At 27.9% G+C, this 15,642-nt stretch overlaps 2 protein-coding genes across 3 annotated transcripts in view; one reads left to right on the top strand and one right to left on the bottom strand.

Moving 5' to 3' along the window:
• LOC102679685 (flotillin-2) overlaps positions 1–15,642 on the bottom strand; it is a 105,176-nt gene that overhangs the window by 69,371 nt on the left and 20,163 nt on the right. The gene's annotated exons all lie outside the window — the stretch shown is intronic.
• The window catches only part of LOC102679572 (glucose dehydrogenase [FAD, quinone]), a 9,934-nt gene continuing 2,858 nt past the window's right edge, over positions 8,567–15,642 (top strand). The window contains exon 1 of the mRNA XM_006610609.2: positions 8,567–8,620. The gene's annotated coding sequence lies outside the window, so the exon portion shown is untranslated. The remainder of the gene's footprint in view (positions 8,621–15,642) is intronic.

Below are 15,642 nucleotides of genomic sequence, written 5' to 3'. Positions count from 1 at the left end.
TTCGTTTGAATTTTTTAACGTTTTTTTATTTGTTGTTGTCTTTAAAGAATAATGTAAAAGAGACGAAAGTGTGATGTAATTATTATAGCTAAAAGTGGAAAGTTTGATATTTAAATTTGCAGATAAGAGAATCCTCAAATAATAAAATTTTAAGAAAAATTCTTTGAGAAAGAAAGGATTCGCGAAGAAAGATTCCAAATATATATATATATGTCGTTTGAGTTATTTAACGTTTTTTTTATTATTGTTAAAGAATAATATATAAATATTTATTTATTATTTTATTGTTTATTTATTTAAATTTAGATTTGAAACGAAAGTGTTCAAGTTTTATTTATTGCAACTAACGTAGAAACTTTGATATTTAAATTTGCATTTGTAAAAGAAGTTTCTGAAAAATTCTTTCGAAACGATTCAGGAATAGAAAAATAGCACGATCTAATAATTTATTAATCGGAAAAAATCGTTCCAATTATCTTCGAAGTAATTTAAAAAAGTTCCCTCAAGACGATACTTCATCGATCTGTTTGTCTCCCGAGGGAAACTTTTTTTTTCTTTTTTTTTTTATGTTGAACAAACATCGTGGAGTGCAACGAGTAATACATACGTAATCCGACTTAACTTTCAAGCACAACTTGCAAGGAAGTGTCAAACACACTTTCACGTTTACCAACGAGCTGTGAAAAAACTTGGTATTGAAAGTTATTTAACATCGAATCATCACTTGTGTCACTCGTCACAGATATATTACGTCAACATTAAATAAGAACATTTATTCTCAAACAAATCATAATAGCTTGATATTCAAACCTGTTATATTTTACGTGTAAATTATTTTTTGTAACAATGTATTTATTTATGTGTGTATATAATATAATTTATACGAAATTTAAACGTGCCATTATTTATGAAAATTCTTCTATTAATAATTGATTTCCTGTGAAGAAAATTTCTTTTCTTTTCTTTTCTTTTTTTTTTTTTATTTTAGATCGATATAATCACGATGTAAAAGTGTTGCAACATTCTCTATTTATATCATTTTATTTATATCGAAATAAAATAAAAACAGTGAGTTTTTAAATAAAATCTCCTTCTTGCCACTTGGATTCTATGAACGCGTAAACGTCAAATGTTAAACGAGGGAAAAATCTGAAAAATGGAAAGTTTGTTTAGCAAATTCTTCTCCATCTCTACTAGAGATTCCGATTTCTAAAATTATTCCAACGATCTAGATTCAAAGATATAAAGGAGAAGGGGAATTTGAATATTTTCTTTAAAAAATTTTTTTGAAAAAAATTTGGAAGGGATTTTAAAAATTTTAAAAAATTAATGTCTTAAAATAATAAATTCTAAATTCACTTTCACACGTGTCTTAATTTGAATATCTGTTACCATCCTACTTCTTTCATTAATCTAACAAATTCATGTGTACGATTTCTTCTTACGATCGTTGATAAGAATCCGTTCCATCTCACGATAGGAATAATTTTCCAACAACACTTTCACGTTACATTCCTCGATGAATTCAATAATAAAATCTTTAACTTCGAGTGTCGATTATACGTAGAATAATAAATAAAAAAGATCGTTTCGTGGTAGATGTAGATAAGAGCAAGAAAAAAAAAAATATTGCTTGAAAAAATTTCATGACGCGACTGTACGCGTCAACCGCCGTGCAATAGGAAATCGCGGTGACAGACTCTCTCTCTCTCTCTCTTTCTATCTCTATCTCTCCGTCTCGCTTCATCCAACGCAAACACTGATATATCATCACAGCTCAAAAAACAACAGATATTTTACGACAATAGCAGTTACAAGAATTTTTATATACTATCTTATAAAAAAAATTCAATTATTATGAATTATTATTATTATATATATAACAAACAAATTTTAAATCAACTCTGATGTTTCGTATACAATTTCCTTTGGAAATATTTTTTTATTATCCGATGATAGAGCATTAAATATTTTACAATTATTTAAAATTTTGCTTCATCTTGAATCATTATGAAACGAAATTATCTAAAAAAAGAAAATATTATTCTCCACGAAGATATTTCACGAACATGTTATTAATAACTGTCAAATTAAAAAAAAAAAGCGAATTACCTTCATTTTTATATTCACTTATATATATATATATCTGTTTAATAATTTTGGTTGCACGATGAATATAATACGATTCTTTATTGCGACTAGGAGTCAACGATAAGGAACGATCTGAGGATCTTCTCGTGGGAGAAGAGGAGAGCGTGGAAGACGAACTCGGAAGAGCGTGGATCGCGGGCGGACTTTCACGAACGAATCACCATTTTACGTAAGAGGTTGTGCGCCAAATGCATTACAGGATACCGATTTCTCATTTCCGCTTCCCCGTTTCCTGGACCGCGCGTTGAATTAAATTAAGGATTTATTTCGACGAGCGACGAACGTTGTTGATTACGACTGCTCTTAAGTACGCATTTGGGGAAAATAAGTTTTTGAAAGGTTTTCTCTTCTATCTATAGATTGGTGGTTTTAACGTTGCCTTTTTTAATGTTGCCTCGCTCAAAGAGATGGCAAACATTTGTTTTAAAAATTCTTTTTCGTAAAAATTGTCTTAAAATATTTCTGATTTTTTTTTGGAAATTGTTTCTCGATAAATTTAAGATAATTGTTAAGCTACACGCTTCAAAATATCATAAACAATTTTTTCTTGAAATTGTATCTTAATCGTTTCGAAAATTATTCTAAAGCCTGATACACACTTGGATACATTGTCTCTCTTTTTTGGAAGATGTTTCTTGATGATTGTTAAGCCTGGTACACACTTGATGAAATCATAAATTTTTTTGGAAATTGTATCTTAACGTTTGAAAATGATTCTAAAGCCTAATACACATTTGAAAAATATTTCTTGATGATTGTTAAGCCTGGTACACACTTGAAGAAATCATAAATTTTTTTGGAAATTGTACTTTAACGTTTGAAAACGATTCTAAAGCCTGATACACATTTAAGATGATTGTTAAGCCTGATATAAACTAGAAAAAATTATAAACTTTTCTGGAAATTGTGTCTTAAGGTTTGAAAATGATTCTAAAGCCTAATACACATTTGGAAAATATTTTTTGATGATTGTTAAGCCTGGTACACACTTGAAGAAATCATAAATTTTTTTGGAAATTGTACTTTAACGTTTGAAAACGATTCTAAAGCCTGATACACATTTAAGATGATTATTAAGCCTGATGCACACTAGAAAAAATTATAAACTTTTCTGGAAATTGTGTCTTAAGGTTTGAAAATGATTCTAAAGCCTAATACACATTTGGAAAATATTTTTTGATGATTGTTAAGCCTGGTACACACTTGAAGAAATCATAAATTTTTTTGGAAATTGTATCTTAAAGTTTGAAAACGATTCTAAAGCCTGATACACATTTAAGATGATTATTAAGCCTGATACACACTAGAAAAAATTATAAACTTTTCTGGAAATTGTGTCTTAAGGTTTGAAAATGATTCTAAAGCCTGATACACATTTGGAAGATATTTCTTGATGACTTTAAGATGATTGTTAAGCCTGATACACACTTGGAAATTTGAAAAAATATTTGTAAACTTTATTACTACAATTTGAAACCATTTTTTTTTAAATAAATAGGTTACTTGTAAAATTCAAATAAACGTAATGTATTCATTCAAATGATTCTTCCGCTCTTTACTTTCACCGATTCAGTTGAAATTTGCGTGCGTAAAAAATTGATATCCTCCATCTAAAAACGAATCTCCGTAACAATGCTGAATTACAACAACAGTACTGAATTTAAAAGTCAGTAAACAGTAGCAGTCCTTGCTATCTCCGTGAAATCGTTCCTTCTCCCATTATTCGATCTCGTTCTACAATCTCGCGGTTCATAAATCCCGAGATTTCGCTAATAAAACCCAAGACCATTTTGAAGAAGTTGGAGGTGAGAAGACAATACGAGATTCAACGAACTGGATGAATCGTTCTCAATGAACCAACATCTTTAAACGATATTCTTTTCTATTTATACGATTAATGCAGTGAAAGGATTGATTCATGTCTTATTTTCAATTAATCGTGACGTAAATGTAGAAAAGCAGGAAGAGGATACTATATAGGGAAAAATATATTATTCTCAATTTTCTCGATTTCTTTTCTTCTCTTTGAATAATAAAGAAATAAATATTCAAATTCTTTTTTTTTTTTTTACCAAAAATAAAAGTTTAATTTAATAATAAAAAAAAATTCAATTCGCGTGCTTCTATCGAATATAGAAATATTTTTATCGTAATAATTAATATTCACGTATTTTTTTTTCTTCATCAAAAATAAAAGTTTAATTTAAAAATAAAAAAAAATTCAAGTCGTTTATCATAAAAAAATATAAAATAAAGTTACACAAATATCATACCTTGTTTCCAAGGGTTAAATATCTTCCAATGAAATCGAAAGAATTTTCGCCACTAGTAAGAGTAATCGTTTTTATCCGTATTCCCTGGACGAAAAGATTCCACTCTCTGTATATGATATTCGTTTCACAAACACCGTGAAATACCGCGAGAGGAGGCGGAAAAATCGGAAGAGGGACGAGAGAAGTTGGACGAGTTTCACGAATTCCTCGTGAGGAACGCATCGAGAGGAAAAGCGGGCGGTGAAAGTCGGCCCGTGGCCGTATTGCGCGAGGCAATTGGTCGGTTCATTTGTATTTTCGATTCGAGCCGGTTACAAGCCATCACACAGGGAATATTTTACAATGGATAATATAAAAAAGCGTTCATCAGTCGGTGGAGAACGCGCAAGATCGAAAAGCTTTCTTGAAAGTTCCGTCGTTTTTTCCAACGTTTTTGATATCTCCGTGCGGTGCAAAACGTTTCGAGAAATTCGCGCGAATGCAAGTTTTGAAGGTGGATTTAACCCGTCTCCGAACTTACCCAACTCTCTCGTTTCGTCAGAGAATTATTTTTAGAATTTATAGTTGTGCAATGTCGAGAGTTTCTAAACAATTCTCGTTTCATTTTATGGATATTTATTAAATACCGATAAAATATCAAATGGCTAGGCGTTTTTTACATTTTGCATACGCGTATCGAATTATATATTTTTTAATGATCATCTAAGAATCCCATTCAAATAGTTAATAATATATTTATACAGATTTTATCGTTGTATGAGATTAATTAATTGTGTTTTTTTCATTTTATAGCAGCATTATTTAATTTTTTACAAATGATAAAAGAATCGATTAAAATCGAATAAAAAAAAATGTTAATAAACATTTCGTGTCATAATTATATTTTAGGGGGAGGGGTGGAAATCGAAGAAAAATTATTACAAAATTTTCCTCACTCGTTTCTCCGCTTCTCTCGTAGCGTAATCGCCATCGTAATCTCGAAGAAAACTAGTTGGAGATCTCTCGCTTATTCCTTATGACACCAAAACCAAACAAGCAGAGAACCGGATTCATGGTGTGCGTAACGTGCGTAATTGATAATTGATCGTTCACGCGTAATACTTTGCGTGCAATTAGAAAGCAACACGTATGAAGCCCCTAATAACACGTTTATATTAATAATAATAACCGGAAGTGAATTGGCTAGCTTCAATTTTACGATAGCTTTCATTTTTCAGTTTATTAATTATTCATATTCACATGACACGTGGTCATTTATTATGCTACCTTTTTCCTTCTCCTTGTCGATATTTTTTTTTAATTTAAATTTATTTATCGTGTTATTAATTAAATAAAATTTAGTTTAATCTAAGTAGAACAGGTACTTTTCTATTTTTTTGAGTTTTCAGAAAGTTTGAAAAGAAAGTTCTACTTAACACGATCTAACCTGATTTCGTTCACGTAAGAAATTCCACATTTTTTTTTTTAATGTTTAGAAGAATTCTGTTTTAAAAGTTTCAAGATAATTTAAATATCGATTTAAAATTCCAAGATAAGATACAATGAGAAAGAAAACATTAATGGTGATAGTAGCAACTAATTTTATAGGTTATGTGATGCACTTCTCTGGATCACACTTTTCGAGCACCATGTATTTTGAAAAGAAATATTTATTCATATAAATTAGATAACAGATAAATCTTATTTATATCGCTTCGTTAAAATGTTTACTTCACCATTTATTAATTTTATCGTTTCATTTATAAAAACATTTTGTACATAATTTATTTCATACAATGAATATTTTGCTCGTTAATAACCAAGAAATTATCGCAATTAATTTAGAAAAAAAAAGAGAAAATTTTGATACTGTATAGATAGAATTCTTTACTTATTTATTAAATCACTTCATTTCATGAAATACACAAGCAATATACTCGATAATGTAGCAACAAAATGGAAAAAAAAGAATAAAGAATTTCACACGTAACAATGGTTATTATTACACATACATGCGCGCGCACATTGTACAAATCATGTAATCGAACCATGTGTAATCGATGCCAAGAAACATCGATCAAATCGAGAAACAAGATGGACGTCGTTTCACGAGCGATACTTGACTACGTTTGGCTTTGGTTACGTTACGTACTTTGTTATGTTTCCAGACCAGTGGCTCGATCCCACGCTCGACAACAGATTTATAACGCGCGATTTAATATTTACAGTTAATTACACTATCGGGTGGCCGTTTCAAAAAAAGGAATCGTTCGTTTCAGGAAAAGCTTTTCGATCCATTTTAAAAGAGATCAGATTGATTTTTGAGAATTTTGAGTTTCAAGATTTTTTTGATAAAAAGATTGTTTGATTTCAACGTTGTATTCAATTTTAAGCTTTTTTAAAATTTATTTTTTAAACACGGTTTAAGATTTTTTCGAAATGAATTCCGTGAATGTTACACGCCTCGATACTATGGATACTATGGATACTATGGATTTTATTAAAATTTTATTGATCGAATTAAAAAATTTTTATAAAATAATTGACGAGAATAATCAATGAGAAATATATAAGATCGATAATACTCTTTTCTCCAGTGTCACAGTGAATTGTACAAAGTGATTCAATAATAAAATTGCTCAATATTAAAGAATCATATCAATTTTTTCTTTTTATAAATAGAGGTTATGTAGGAGAGATCATCTTTACCTTTCTTATATAAATCTCTATTCTATAAGTATTCTTACGTTTATTAGTTAATAATAGCTTTCAAAACAAGTGTCCATAAAGATCAACAATCATAATTACATAAATGTACATTTTTTTTTTTAAGATGTTTATTCGAAATATTAATCATATAAATAATACATCTTGTTTTTATGAATATTCATTTTATCACGGATCGAAGTATTCACTCATGATGGTTTATTATTTTGTTACAACAACACGTCAACATTTTTACGACAAACAGTTTGAAACGAGGAGAAACAACTTTCTTTCTTTTACTCGAAATTCGTAGGCAGTCCCATCATAGATAGTATTGCTAAACGTGATGATGGTCACGTATCGCTTGCAGACATTTCACAACACGAATAAAAACCTCTTCTAAAAACTAATGCTAATTTTACGTGGGTCAATTTCTTAATATCATTCGAGATGAAAAATATTCGACCAATAACTTGGTAAATAACAATTTGTCACGCTCTAAAATTAATTCTAACCTCTAAAGAAGTTTTCGATTTTCTATCGAAAAAATTTCTAATTTCTAATATTATTCACGAATTCTCTGTTTTCTCTATCTCATCCTCTATCAAAATATTTTGTTAACATTCTAATTAATTACAAAAATAACGAAGAACAATTTCACAATTTCCAAAAATCTTAAACATTCAACAATATTCTATTTTATTATTATCTCTAATTTCCTTTCAATTTCCACTTTTTAATAAAATAAAACAGAAAAAACATCGCATTCTACAATTTCCTTCCAAAGATTTCCAAAAACTTTAAAAATCACTGCTTTCTATTCCCAAATTCCCTTTCACTTTTAATCAAGAAACAAACCAATTCCTTTTCAAAAATGCCTCAAGAAATTCCTAATCTCACTTTTCCTCTCCTCCGAAAAAAAAAATAAAACAAAACAAAATTATACAATCGCAAAATCGAGCACATAAAACATCTTCCTTCGTCGGTTAAAGAAGAAGGAAGAAGCGGCCAGGAACTGGACAATATGACGCGCAACGTTAACGCCGGTGTGCAAGCACCACTTGTTACCACATTGTCAGGGGGGATATAGTATCGTGATAGGTAACCACAGGAAGAGAATACTTTCACTGCCAAACGTACGGTTGGGAGCCTTGGAGAAGGACGAGAAAATACTGGACTGGAGGCATCGACGACTGTTAGGCCAGACGAATAAGGACGGTGAGAGTGAAACGAGTTAGGCACAGCCTGGGCACGCGACTATTCTCTCTATCGTTTTTCCCGACTTCCCTCGTTCGACGATCGAAAACACGGCGTTCGAAAATCGATCCTCTTTTGTATTTCGTTTCGAAGAAACCGGAAGAAAATAGTTTACATTCCAATCGTTTGAAATTTTGTTATCTACTGATTTACTTTTGGAAGGAGGAAGAAGAGAGAGAATCGATCGAGAGATTTGGAAAAAAATCGAAGAGATTTTTTTGGGAGATGGGAAGAAAATCTGTGCGAAAATCGAGGTAAGAGTTTAAAATTGTGTTATCCTTTATTTTGCATCGGATTGATTTGGGGGATGGAAGAATTTTGGAAAGATTTCATCATGGTGAAGAATGGAAAATGTTTTTTATCGTGAACAATATGAACATTTTATTAAGAGTGAAAGAATCGAAATGTATTTCGATTATGATGAAGTTGTTGAACAAATTTTTTTTTTTTAAATTTTTGAAAATTTTGATAAAAAATTCTGTGTATTGGATGATAACGGGAAAATTGTTGACGCGATGAGAATTATTATTCAATAGATTTGGAGGAAATTCAGTAGGAGTAAAGGATCGTGATAACACTGATATCACTGATAAAGAGGTTTCTAAAGTCATGTGTAGTAATAATTCTAAGTTCTTTGATAAAGATTTTGATATATTACAAAAATCTATGAATGATTTATATAATTATAATTTATCGTTATCTAATGATTGTTACGAAGAAATATTATACGCGAAATATTTATAAATGCGTGTGTTTCCAAGAAAAAGAAAACTGTTAAATTATCTAACAAACACATCATGAATCATAATCGATTAAATCTAAATTTAAATTTTTATTGAAATATGTAGAAATCGAATATGAAATGCAAAATTAAAAAAAATATATAATTTTCAAAAATAATTTTAAATATAAATTATTTTTGTAATTCATAAATTTATAGAATAATATATAAGTATTACGTCTATCTTTTCGTTTAAAATATTTCAGATTTTTGATTTCAAGATATATTACACAGTTTATGCAATGAAATTCACGCAAAATTAGATCGGCTTTCCTAGATTCTTTTTTCTTTTTTCTAATATTACGAATCGAATTAATGCATTTCTAAGAAAAAAAAATAAAATAAATAAAAACACAAAATATATAAAAATAAAGGAAAGTGAAAAAAAGAAAAAAATAAAATAAACGATCGTGTAATATAAATTATTTTATTCACATTTCATTCACAAAGATAAAAAAAAAAAATTCGAAAGTAAAAGACACAAAATAGATCAATTTCTAAAAGAAAAAGGAAAGTAAAAAATAAATTTAGAGACACAGAATATAAATTATATGAAAATAAAAAATACTCTTACAAATCTCACGTAACTTTTTCATACTTTCAAAAGCACCCTCACTCAAGACAGCACGTCAATAAGATTTTCATCTTAATGGACGAAAGAAAAAAAAAATTCAGACAAACTGCATATTAACTTTACTCATTCTCTCAATTATCTTATCTACTTACTTCCACCGTCATTTAAAAGAAAGTCACGCGAATTTCAGTTACATAATTTCGCAAAAAAATTTCTCATCTTAATATTTCACAATATTTCTGTAGTGAAAACAATTTTAACATTATACTTATTACTATATTTTTTATCACTATACGTGTTTTTTAACAAATATTTTTGTTATATAAATAATTTTATCTCGAGCAATGAATTGTTAATCAAATTGAAATAACTTTATAGATAGATTATAACATTGGTTATGTCTACACATGAAACACATGAAACCTCTGAATCTTGAATGCCGTGTTTACATTAAGCAAGTTTTGACCGTGACGCTTAATGTAAACACAGCCTTTAGTATACACACACTTTCGTAAAGCAAATAATTTTAAATTCCTCTAATTTCTAAAGCTGCGTTTTTAATATTTTGATCGATTCGTTCAAAATCTCATCGAAATTAAATTTCAATTAAATAAATGCAACTGATATAAGTTATTGTATAATAAAAATATAATAATGCTCACTTTAATATTTGCAATACGAATCTTATTCGACTTTTGTAAAATCGAGCGAGAGAAAAGAAAGTGAATGTAAGTTAAACATCCAATCTGTTTAAATTAGGTTGCGTCAAATTTTTTTTAGGTTAGATTTATCTCGTACAGTTTCAATCCAAAATTCGATTTCGATAATTTATGAATTAAAAATCAAACGAAAGAAAGAAAATAAATAATAATATAATAATAATAATAGTATAATAATAATAAGTTAAATAAAAGATTTCCAATTCATTTAAGTTAGGTTAGGTTTTACTTCAAGATTCTGTTTCTAAAAATTGGTAGAAATAACGATAGATGTTAAAACGAGCGCTACTATAAGGAAAGAAAATCTATGATAAATGAAGATTTTTTGATCTGAAAATGATAAAGTAATCGTCGAATTTTTGACGAAGTTTGCCTCGTTTTGAACGAAGAAACCCTCACGCAATAGGAAACGCAGGAGCTGATCTCTTTCGCCGAAAGAAAAATTAATTAACTCGGCTCTGAATTGAGAACTCACATGATTCGTCTGTTCTCGATCGATGGAATTCTCTTACCTGAAACAAAAAAAAACAGGATACATATGTATCATCGTTGATTTTTCAATCGTTAAACATGTGGTTTCGAAATCTCGTTCGTGGAATTATATTAATGTCTCTATTACACGGTGAATGGTTTCGATAAGAAACGAGTTGCACGTTGTATCGATTTTCCTATAAATGTGCATGTGCATAAAGGATTTATGGTTTCTGTCACGAGTCAATGGAATAGCGGAGATAGTAATATGATTTATTGTTTTTTTAGAATTTATAGGAAGAAAAGGATATGTATGATTGTTAAAAGTTTTATTTCTCTAAATAATAATTATCACTATTAAAGCTTTTCCTATGAGTTTTATAAATCTGATTAGTTTTAATATGAAGTAAAATTGAGGTTATGAATCTTTGAAATTCACTATTGAAATTTATATTAATTTACGTAATTTTAACAAAACGAAATCATCATTTATATCAGTTCTTAAAAAATTTATGATTTTTTTTTAATCACTATGCAGCGAATATTTTCTTTATATCCAATAGAAAAGAATTATGATCGATCAATGAATTCTAATTTAATTTGAAATCTTGAGATTAATAAGATATAGAAAAATAATAAACTTAAGTTACATGTGTATAAATAAATAAAAAAAATACAAATAATATAATCAACTAAATTGATATTGATTTTTTAAGACTTAAAAAATAAAAATTCTTCTCTTTCTTCTTTTTAAATTCTGATCTTGAACTCGATATTATTTAATTTAAATCCAATTATTTCTGTAATAAAGAATCATCACCTGCAAATTTAAAATTACACCGGAGGCATAAACGTAATCGTTACATTATCGATTCAGACGTAATAGCCTGAAAACCTGCTTCCGATCAAACTTGTAATTTCAACAAGGAAAAGTTCCAGCAACACAGCTTCCGCACCGCTTTCTTACACGATGTACAAATTACACGGGAGCAGAAACACACCGACCAGAAATAACGTTTTCTCTCTTTCACCATTGTCTATCCATAAGAATCGTTTCGATGTTCTCTAATATTTATTCTGTCGTATTTCTTGACTATGTTTTTTTTCTTCTCAATTTTTTCTCATTTTTCTCTTTCTCTCTTTCTTTTAATTTTCTTCCAATGACCAACAATCGCGTAAACATCGCGTTTTCCATAGCGAAATGCGACAGATTTAAAAACTTTCTCGCGTTTTTTTTTCTCGACCATGGAAAACATGGATTCCTTCGTGACTGGGCGTATGATGGAAATGATATTTTAAGCGTTTTCTCTCCAAAGCAAATGTATGCACCAAGGTTTTTTTTATTAAGAGTTGAGTTGATACGTTCAACCGTATACGAATAGTTTTCATTCGCGTGTTTCTAGTATAATTATCCGTGTTCAATTTTATTATTTAGTTTAACGAGAGAAGTTGGTTTGAAAGATTAATTTAAAAAAGAAATTGTCTTATTTTTTTTCTGTTTTTCAAAAATTATTGCATTGTTTCTGTTAATAACTGAAACAAGTTAGCTCGAAAAATTTTTACGTCCTATATTTCATTTTCTTTTATTTCTATATAAAAAAGAGTATATCTTATCGATTTTAATGACATCGAGATGTGTTGAATATAATTATTTTTCCCTATATAACTATCATTCAGCTTAGAGATATCTTAAATTCCGTTATAATATCTAGAGTGAAACTAAAACATACCTCAGGCATTATGAACTTAACCTAATTTGATCTTAACTAAACTAACTAAAATTTTAACTAAATTTCAACTATCATCAATAATATATCATTATCAACAATATATTTATCCATTCAATTATATTAATTATGTAACACACGTCAATTTTTTAACAATAAATTTTTTATTAAATAGATAAAATAATTAAGAATGAGAAAAAAGGAGAGAATTTGAAAAATTATTTCAATGGGAAGAGTGAAATCTGTAAATTTCAGATTAATTTAAAGTTTGTGTGATTTCAAAGAATTTTATAGAAAAAAATCTGTGTCACCTATATTAAAGAAAAATCTCTTCTCAAGCAATTTACAACCTTACCATTTATCTACTGTGAAAACCTACAAAGACTTATTCCAGAACCTATTAACCCAAATAAAGTGGTGATCGATCCTTACTCTCGACTACACTTCACTACATCAGCAATGGTTCGAGCTCGTTAATTGTTACAACAATCCTTTTGATTACACGTCTCTTTGCAACAGTATTTCATAATCCAAAACGAGCATTATTCTATGAAATCGTATTGAATATTAAGGCGAGAATTTTTGTGGACAAGCATAATACAATTTCCATGCTGATTTAAGAATTAATAATTGAAAAGATGATTATTCTTGAAATGAAAAGTTAGAAAGTCCAGAATTATTTTCCAAGTTTTTTCAAGTCTTACCTTATTCACATTCGTAACATTAATCGTGGATTAAAATTTAATGACGATGAAGATAGAGGTTAGGTTAGATTAGACTTAATTATAGAGGATTAAAAATCTGAAATGAAGAATAGATAATTTTAATTTTTAAAATAAGATAAAGAAGTTACATAAAAATAAGTGAAGTAGAAGTGAGTAAAATTAAAATTAAATTCTATTATATAATATATGTATAAAATGAATATTTGTGAATAGTGAAAATCTTCAAAGATAATTTCACACTCTTTAAGTGAAACATCATTTATTTCTTCAATTCAAATACGCAAATATCCTTTTAATTGGCATAAAATTGAAAAATTTATTATTTTTAAAAGATTTTCAATAAAAAATTCCTCATTATTTAACATAATTATTGATTACGTTCCTTGAATTTTCTTACTAAAAAATTACTAAAAAAAAAAAAATTATAAATTTAATAATTTTTAAAAACTTTAATTAACTTAAATAACGATGTATAATCACAAAAAAAAATATCTTATTAAAAAATAAAAATGCAATTTTTTTATTCTCTCGTTTATCTTACTTATTCGAACCAGTACTTACATGTTATTACTTACATGTCATTACTTTCCTTTATAAATATCACAATTAATCTATGTCACGACTAGGAAGATTTTGTTCTCGCGACAAAAGTCAGGAATATTTGAAACGCAAGAAAAGCAGAGAGTGGACACGTAATATCCTCTGTGAAGGAAGGAAACGAACAATGACAGAAGTTTACGCCGGCGCAACACTTTCACCTTTCCCTGTTATGAGATCACCATCTCGCTCATTCCACTGGCATATACATAACTTCGTTAATTTTCTGCTCAAACGCGAGAATTACAGTAACCACTTCGTTAACCGGCTTAGATTTTACTTTAGAATCCCTAGATTAGATAGGATCAAGGTTGCCACCTTATTCTGCCGTATAAGCCCTGAATGTCGTGAATTGCCATATTAGAGATTTTAATTAAAACCCTAAAACCGAATAATAATAATGAAATATAATGTTTAATTAATAACGATATTATTCTGTGTGAAAATTATTAAAAAAAATTTTAAATGTGAAAAAGATAATAAAAATAAAATATTGTATTTTTTTTTTCCTTGAATGATAATTAAAGTATTTTTATTATAAATTAATAAAATTTAAATATTTATAAATTCTTATTAATTTAATAATAATAATTGGAAATTTAATAATAATTGTCAAATATATTTGAAATTGTACAATTGACGATTATTGATATGATTGTTGATGTGATTTAAATATTATTATTTTATTATTGATTAAATATAATTTTTATCATTTTTTCCAAAAATATAGATCCATTTTAAAATTTTCAAAAATTAAATATTTCTTGATATGATTTTAAGCTTTTTATAATTTTTCTGATCTATTATAACATAAGATCTATTAGAACACAATAGAACACAATAGAAATTATAATATAATTTTCAAATAATATAATTTTCTAATTATTTGATATTATTATACTATTATATATGTTGCTAAAAAAAAAAAATAAAAATAACTTTTTCGAAGATTAATCTAGATAAAAAAATAATATCCATTGAATCAATCTGACATTCTTTTCTTGAAAGCCCAATTAGAATTCAATGTTTTTTCAACTTTTCTTCCTTCCTTCCGGTAGGATTAATATTTGTATCCAAATGCGATCTGGCGCGTTGATTACCACCTATTTCCTTTCTCTTGCTCAATGAGAAAACGCTAAACATCCAGCATTCGAAAGTCAGAGATTGAATAGAGATCATTTACCCGCTTAGTGCTTTTTTTCATGATAACAATCGTTCTTAATTGGTGCTCTGATTAATATGATATTGATATATTTCCAACCAGATTATCCACTTTGTCAGATAATTGAAGAAATTAATAAATAAACGTTTGTTTTCTTTCACTTTTCCATATTTTATATGTATGTATAATGTTTTATTATTTATGAAACTTTTTATTTATTAGATTTTACAGCAAATAAATTCATTTTGTAAAAATTTTAGGAAAATTAGAAGAAAGTGTTTATAATTGTCAATGATTTGTACCAAAATATTAAAAAAATAATTAAATAATCTTTGTTAAACAATTAAACATGTAATTTATTGATTTGACGTATTTGTTTTATTAGTAAAAAATATTTTATGATATTCCAAATTCCAAAATCTATAATAAATCTCACACAATGTGATCATTTTTATAAATTATTACATAAGATAATTCAAAAATTGGATATACTTTTTTTTTACTGCAAAATTTTCAATTT

This window comes from Apis dorsata, unplaced genomic scaffold (assembly GCF_000469605.1).
Source record: "Apis dorsata unplaced genomic scaffold, Apis dorsata 1.3 scaffold_74, whole genome shotgun sequence".
Classification (NCBI taxonomy): domain Eukaryota; kingdom Metazoa; phylum Arthropoda; class Insecta; order Hymenoptera; family Apidae; genus Apis; species Apis dorsata.
The sequence above is the reverse complement of the archived record's forward strand: the minus strand, read 5'-3'. Positions and strand labels throughout refer to the sequence as shown.